The sequence below is a fragment of the Vicia villosa genome, linkage group LG5 (genome assembly GCF_029867415.1).
Source record: "Vicia villosa cultivar HV-30 ecotype Madison, WI linkage group LG5, Vvil1.0, whole genome shotgun sequence".
NCBI classification, from domain to species: domain Eukaryota; kingdom Viridiplantae; phylum Streptophyta; class Magnoliopsida; order Fabales; family Fabaceae; genus Vicia; species Vicia villosa.
Window position 1 is genome coordinate 9,826,047 of NC_081184.1, and position 6,583 is coordinate 9,832,629.

At 36.9% G+C, this 6,583-nt stretch overlaps 1 long non-coding RNA gene across 1 annotated transcript; it reads left to right on the plus strand.

Moving 5' to 3' along the window:
- Positions 1-4,360: 4,360 nt before the first annotated feature.
- On the plus strand, positions 4,361-5,826 carry LOC131606243 (uncharacterized). The gene is made up of 3 exons (XR_009284772.1): positions 4,361-4,579; positions 4,964-5,096; positions 5,469-5,826. It is a non-coding gene; the product is annotated as an uncharacterized LOC131606243 (long non-coding RNA).
- The last annotated feature ends 757 nt before the right edge of the window (positions 5,827-6,583 follow it).

Here is a 6,583-nt window from a genome sequence, read left to right on the forward strand (position 1 = left end):
GGCTAACGGATTGAAGGGAGGATTGCTAACCACTATAATCGATAGATTCGATTATCACGAATAGAAAATGTGCGTGTTTTAAATAATTAATTTGATCGTTATCCCTCATAATCAATAGATTTGATTACGAATAATAACGAATTTGATAAAGGGAAATATGCTAATCATCGTAACCAATAGATTTGGTTAAAACCATTTAGCAAAATAAATGAATTTCGATTTATATTATTGGATTTGATTAATTAAATTAATCGATTATTAATCATTGCGACTAATAGATTTAGTCGAAACGAATAACAAATTAAATCCTAAAACTTTGGCCAAATGGCCAGTGGGATTGGGCAAACCCTAATGCTTATAACCTTAATAGGGTTTTTTGTGTTTTTATAATTAAGTTATTAAATTAATTAAATCGAAGACTCGAAATAATCGAGAAAATTATTCTAGATGATTCTAATTATAACCCTAACCTAAACATATTATCAATCGTAGTTAGAAAAATTAACTATATCTAATATTTAATTTAACAAATAAAATAAAATAAAAACAATAAGAAACAAATGAAACAAAAGAACCTGGGCACTAATCGCATATGGCTAATCCTTGAACGTCCATGGTGGTCTTGCTGCATCCACAACGTTGGATCTTGCTTAGTAATAATCTGGTGGTTGAGTGGAGAGGGTGTACCATGGTGAGGCGCAGGAGAGGAGCATTGAATCATTAGACAACCATAATACAAAATTGTTAGAAAAAAACGTCCCAGGCGGGGTTCGAACCATCATCTCCATGGTTACAAGCGTGGTCTTTTACCAACTGTGTTGGGATTGTTAGTTGGCAATGTAATAACGTGGTAAAGATATATTCAAAACAATGAAATTGAGCCTTCAAAACGCGCGCACAGCTCCGGGTTTGAATTGAACCAATAGCATGCTTACACCTCATCATCTTCTCGACTGCAACCTGTAAATATCCTTTTTTGCAGCGCTTGCATAAAATCAGTTGTAAAAACTAACACATATAACACCTGTGATTCATGTAAAATACCCAAACAAGCGTGAAAATAAAAAAAGAAAACATGGCTAGACTCGTATCCTCATCACGATTCCAACCATGCCCTTATTTGTGTCCAATTTATCCTGTATCAAAAAACCCCAAAATAAAACCCTAAAACTCAATAATGGCGGATTGTTGTATGAGCACACACAGAACAAATTAACAGCCCAGAAAGCTCCAGAACATCATAACGAACCAAGATATGTATTCAAAGCATGATTATGATTCGTAAATTGTATGAATCGATCCAAAATAAAAAATGGCAAACCGTGGGCATTCGAAGACAATTCTGAACGCTGTGGCTATGGGTGATGATTGAGATCCCTTCAGAAAGACTCCAGGAACATGTTAGGATCATTAAAACCAATTGAATCCCCCTGTAATAACGAAATCATACTTCGTTTTTTCCTTGAAATTTCGAATTCGGCCATGCCCCTTTAGAGGCCAGAATTTCGCCCCCTGTGCTTGGTGCTAGCTTCTGTACTTATAGAGAATCATATTAGGTCAATTACATTGGATTAAATCTCTATCCTTATTGGGATTGAAACTTGATTGAAACCTTGATTTTAAACTTCCAAATTTGGCTAAAATGCAATCTTCTCTTTCCAATCTCCATGCCCACGAATTTGTACTATATATTTGATATATTGATTGATTTTATTTGATTGGAAAATCAATCTTTGATTTTAAACAATTTATTTTATATTTTATATGAATCATTAATACTTATTAAAATCCAAATAAAATAAAAATAAATATCATAATAATAAAATAATTATTTAAAAAATCATTATAAGGCCCAAGGTTAAGTTTGAAATCTACATCTTAGGCCCATTGGTCAAGAAAACTCAAAATCACTTAATTAGGTTTATATGTATTTTCCAAAATCGACCAACTTCTAAGCTTTGTATCTTCTTCAATTTTAATCATATGAATGCACTCTATGACTTTTTTAGAAAGCTCAAAGAATCCTCTAAATGGCCTTTTTGGTTTTATCTTGATTGGAGCTTCAATGCTCGAGTTATGAGCTTTGACCCAAAAGGTATATTTCATTGACTTTTTGGAGGACCTATAATCTCTTGGACCCTATTGTCGCACGCTCGCGAAAAAATGAACAGAGTCGCCACCAATATATTTATCCCAGAAGGGAAAGGAATATCAGAAAACCTAACAAAGGAAGGAACAGGGTCTTGCGACCAGAGAATCAAGGTACGGGAGTCGGTTACGCGAGGGGAAGGTACTAGCACCCCTCACGCCCATCGTACTCGATGGTATCCACCTATGTTTGTTCTATTCTAAGGGTGTGTTATCTAAAGCTTAATTACTAAGGGAATGTATGCAAATGAAAGAAAAGAAACACGGGGAAAATAAGGTTTATAAATAGTTGTGCTCGCTTAGGCCCCGCGACCTAATGCCTACGTATCCTTTTCAGGAATCAGAGCGCCGTAGTTCGGCTCTTTAGTTTTTGTTTGTTTTTGTGTTTTTTAGTTGAACAGTTACATTCGCACTCCGCTGCTCGACCTCTGGAGTCTTAAGCTGGGAATGGAGCGGAAATAACGTGTCCGATTAATGAGAGAGAATGCCCTGAAGGCAAGAGAAAGAATGCCTCGGAGGCAAGAGAGAGAAGAGAGAAACTTGGTTTGTGTCTTTTAGATGTAATTCCATGATGAACAAAACCCAATACAAGGCTTCGCATCACTTCCTTACTTTGTTTTAGGTCTGAGCCTTTATTAGATGTTTTAGACATTTTTGATTGGTGATTTTTAAGGGGAATTAATCTGCGAGTTGAATCACATAGAATGTATGATGTCAAAGAAACAGATTAGGGAATGAATCCCACTCATTTCTCTACATGGATAGAGAAACAGATTAGGGAATGAATCCCACTCATTTCTCTAATAATCGAGAAACAGATTAGGGAATGAATCCCACTCATTTCTCTTTGTAGTGATCGAGAAACAGATTAGGGAATGGATCCCACTCATTTCTCTCTCACTAAGTGTTTGAGAAACAGATTAGGGAATAAATCCCACTCGTTTCTCTCCCACTTTTAATGTGATTCGCCTCTTCCTTTATTAAATGTTTTAAAGTTGAAAAGGAAAATAAACAAAATTAGCCTAAGATGAAAACTAGCCTAATATGATGGGAACCTCTAATTCCTAAAGTTGTCATGGTTTCTACCTAAAGTTAGGAATAAAGGAGACATAAAAATTAAAGTCACAATTAGAAGTCATAAGTAAGATACATGAGCAAAATTGAGTAAGGATACAATGATACAAAATTATACGCAAGCATGAAGTAACAAGCCAAAAAATATAGTACTAAAATGAAGTAAAATACTATTATTTTTTATATTGATTTTAATGAGAGGAATTGAATTACAAGTCAAGCAAAAGAATTAAAATAAAAGCCTAAACTAATATTTTTTAGTGATTATTTTCTATGTCTAAAATTAGTACTTAGGTCTAAAATTGATAGTGGAAAAATGGTGATTTTATTTAAGAAAATCTAATTAGAAACCTAAATGTGCTAGCAATTTCGGCCTATGGTATTGTTTATTCAGATTTTTGTGCGGTGCCAAAACATGGTGGTGAATGGGCCAAAAAAGGGGGTGCGGTAAGCAAGCATGGCCCAAGAGATTATTGCAGCATCATTATCATGATCCAACGAGTTTTTTCAGATTTTTATTATTGATGCAAACTCTTCATTAACACTCAGTTAATACCACATTACACTTAATTACTCTTTGATTAACAAGAATAATAAAAAGAAATTAATTAAAGCAATAAAAGGACTTTAGGGTTAGAACGAGCGTCGTTCCCCCTTCCCTCTCTCAGAACTCTCACCCTCTCGTTTCGTGCGGTTTCCGGCGATAAGCGCCGCCGTGAATCACCGTCTCTAATCATCACCCCGTAAACATAAATCCCTACTCATTTCCGATCCTAAACACAAACCCCTTATCAATTTCTCTTGAATGGTACGCAAACGGCCAGATCGACTGATCCGAACACCTAACCCTAACTCCCCCTAATCGGAGCGAAAATCTCGCAATTGACGGGAGAACGTGCGAAGTGGAGTGATGAGCAGCATCAATCAAGCTAGAGAATCGGAGAAGACAGAGTTTAAAGGGAGTTACCTACCGGAGCAGTTCCGGCGACTCTTCGAGGACTGTGTGCTGGCGAAGTAAACGCGTCGGAGAATTTCAATTCAGGTGCACCTCTTTTCCTTTTCGCTTGCGCTATCTTCTTCTCTTCTTGTTTCACTCTTTCTTCATCATGATTCGATTTCCGTTGTTGCCGCGAGGCTGAGGGATTGAAGGTGAAGGCTTAGCTCTGTTGTAGCAGAGTTTCAGAGGTTGAATCTCTGCTCAACAATGGAGATGAGCGTATAGTGATGGTGAGGGTGAGGTTTGGTGATGAACGGTTGAGAAGATGAAGAAGGTTGTGGAGAGTGATAAGGATCAATGAAGAGAAAATGGTCGTGAGGCCCTTTGAAGTGTGGTGATTCTGATTTATAGAGGTTGAAGGTTAGTTACCAACTGATTTTCTGTCAAGTTCTGTTTCCATTGGTTAAAGGTTAGAAGTCAGTTATGATTCTGTTATGCGAGCTGGCATTGGCTGGTAATTCTGTTAGGATGTTAGGAGTTTGTTAGAGACAGTTAGGTGTTTGAATTCGGTTGGCGGTTAGTTAGGAGTTTGTTAGGGCTGTTGTAAATGCTGTTAGAGTTATGAATAGGTAGTTAATTGTTAAAACTGAACTTGGTTAGGTTTGTTAAAGGAAACATAATTCTGCTATTAATTGGTGGATGTGGATAATGAGTGTTTGGTTTATGACTGCTAGAGATTGAAACTGAGTTAGCCCTTTTGTGTCGGCCGTAACTTATTTTCTCTGTTGGCTATTTGTTATGTAGGACTGCCAGTGGATTAATAGGCTTGGTTTAGGGACTTTAAACTCGAAGCGGGCTCGGTTTCAGATTGATTGTGAAGCATAAGTTCCAGGGATGTACAGCAGGTCGAACAACAAGGTGCCGCAAGCTTAGCTCGGTGAGGCAATCATACAGAAACTTCACCCTTAGCTTTGAAGTCTTTTAAATGGGTGACGATGCGAACGATTTGTAAAATATTGGATTTTTTGTATGCACTTGTTGAACTAAAATTGATTTCTTCTTGTGGTACTGCTTGACTGAATCTTGTATTTATGTATTGATGATGAAATTGGCTGCTGGTCATACCACTGTTAGGAAAAGGCTAATTTAAACTCGGAGTTTGTATTGAATGTCTTTATGCAGTATACATGTTAGGCTCATTTGAATAATTATGGTAGAGAAGACTGTTGTGTGTATATGCAGGGTATGGCATGTGGATCAATTTGTTTTGTAACCTGTGTGTAACACATCCTTGGTGTATTTTCTGCAGGGCTATCATGACTTGATGTAAGTGAAGTTTTAGAAATGGACCAAAGTTATGCAGGCTGATTGAGGCCACGAAGGGAATCAGGTCATGCTTGGAAACTCTTAGAAGCTTTGTTGGACATGGAGCAAAATGAAGATTAAAAGGAAATGGGTCAATTAAAAAAAGCAACAAGTTTTAGGAGGTCAATTGTAGAAGGTTAATGGTCTTCGGTTCTGGTCAAAGTCAATGGTCAACAGTTGACCGAAAGTCAACTGTTGACTTTAGTCAACTCTTGTATTTTATTTTTTTTTGGTATAATTTGTTGTATTCGAAATGAATGGAATTTTGACCAATGGTAATGAGAGGTGAACATCCTCGTAAATATGTTGATTTTTTGTACTTATAGCTTGTAAACCAATGAATCTCATGAATGTTCTAAGCCTTGTATCATCGGGATTTCTATCCTTTTGAACAAATTTTGAATTTAAACCAACTTTAAACTTGCATTCCAAATCCATATTAAAACTTGTATGACAAACAACGAATACGTCGTACTTCAAGAAGTCCACATAAATGCATTGTTCCCAAAAGACCTAACCAACCCTGACCTTGATTAAGCGCCGGATACCATCTTTGAGGGAATAATTTACCTTGGGCCAAGTTATCGGTTAATGAATGCATGAGTTATGTTAGATGACCTAATGCAAATGCAAGTGAACGAGAAACCATAAGCCAAATGGAAATAAAATTATACGGGCAAATTTTGGGGTGCAACAGCTGCCCCTATTTAATCGTCTTAGACCTGAAGGTGAGATTGGCGCTAGCCTTTCGAACATTCAAGGTAGAAGAAGATTAAATATCAAGAGAACCTGAAAATTTGCCTGATGAGAGATGTTATCCACTGGGGAAAAGATGGTGTCAACTCCACTTAGGTAGAATGTATCAATTCTGGATTGATCAAGTTGACTCTGAGTCAAAAATGAAATACACATCAACTCTGGGTTGAAAAGGAAAGGTGGGTTGACTCTGGGTCGAAGAATAAAGGGAATCAACTCTGGGTTGAGGACAATAGGTAGACATCAACTCTGGGTTGAGAGAAGGTAATTCAACTCTGGGTTGAAAGAGGAAAGATGATCAAT